The sequence below is a fragment of the Arachis duranensis genome, chromosome 6 (assembly GCF_000817695.3).
Source record: "Arachis duranensis cultivar V14167 chromosome 6, aradu.V14167.gnm2.J7QH, whole genome shotgun sequence".
Classification (NCBI taxonomy): domain Eukaryota; kingdom Viridiplantae; phylum Streptophyta; class Magnoliopsida; order Fabales; family Fabaceae; genus Arachis; species Arachis duranensis.
Window position 1 is genome coordinate 6,961,139 of NC_029777.3, and position 1,561 is coordinate 6,962,699.

Consider the following 1,561-nt stretch of genomic DNA (forward strand, 5'->3'; position numbering starts at 1 on the left):
ACTTTTAAATAATAAGAAATAAGAAAAAGTCTAACATAAATAAAAAAATTCTAGCGTCTTTTAAGTAAATATATTTAAAATTTTAATTATTACTTATTAAATACACTAATTAAATATCTAACATATCATTAAATAGACTAGATACTTTATTATTATATTTTGTTGAGAAAAATTTATATAGAATTGGTAACTGAATTTTGGTTTTTTATATTTATAGCTTTTTTTTCTAAAGTTTTAACCAACTTCTCTAAATTTATCACATATTATTGAGATACGTTGTTGAAGATTCCACCAATTACAAATCCAAAAATACGTTCAAATTTACCAAAACCTATGGATATACAGCACTACCAAAATCCAAAACCACGCACATGCCCTACATTTTCAGCATCGAAGACATTTTCAATTTACAGCGTTGCTCTATTGTCATTACACCTACAAATCATACCAATAAGTTTGCGCTATTATTTCGACCTTGTCCATGGCTATAAGTTCTATCATGACTTTTTCATCTTTTTCAAATGCCAAGCTTAAATTACCGTCATTTTGTAAGTTATGATTTTGTTTATAAAAATGTTTACAATCGAATACAAAATTGAATAAAAAAAATAAACTAATTATTAGAACTCAAAAAATCACGTAAAAAAAATTGAAATTACATATTCCTTTGACATTCACAATTAAAAAATCATTATAATCTTTTCTAATAGTTACAGTTGATTGAGACTTATTTCATCCAAATCTTATCCAAATTATTTATTGTTGCTGATATTATGTGGTTGTTGTAATTCTGTTAAAAGGTCCTCTCATGAATTATTACGTTTTTTGGTTCACAAAAAAATCTGTTAAAAAAACTAACAAATAACACCAAAATAAAGAAAGAAAAAGTCGGTATTTTAAATTTGGAGAAGACTGTATCATATAATATGATTCATATAGTGTGGTTAAAGAAAGTACTTTAGGAGTTAAAAAACAACGTAAATAAAAATGATGGATAGTTATGTTGGACTTTCTCAATGGTTACTTTAATTTTTCGCCAAAAAACTACCTTAAAAATGAAGCGCACTTAAAAATTTTAAATCTTAAAAATTCAATTTAGTATTGTTGTTTAAGTCGTCTTCTATTTTTTTTTTAATCTTAGAAATATTTCTCCTTATTCTACTATAAATTTTTTTTAATGGTCGAGTACGATCAAAAATTTAAATTTAAATTTAAATTTTAAGTTTGTATTATTTTTATTTTTAATTTTATTATAATAATAATAAATAACCAAAAAATCACTTTAATAAATATATGTTTCTCACAATTTCTCACTTTATGATTCAAGCAATATAGTATCATTTAATTATTTATCTATTATGCACGAAACAATATAATAAAAATTATACATTAAATCAATTTTGTAAATATTTTTACCTAAAATATTTAATGTTTAATAAATTTTAATTACTAAGTTACTAAAATTTTATTTCGTTAGATAAATTAATTATCACATAAAATTGTTATAAGAAATTTTTAAATTAATTTTTTTATTATTTAATAAAATTACGAACTTCTACAT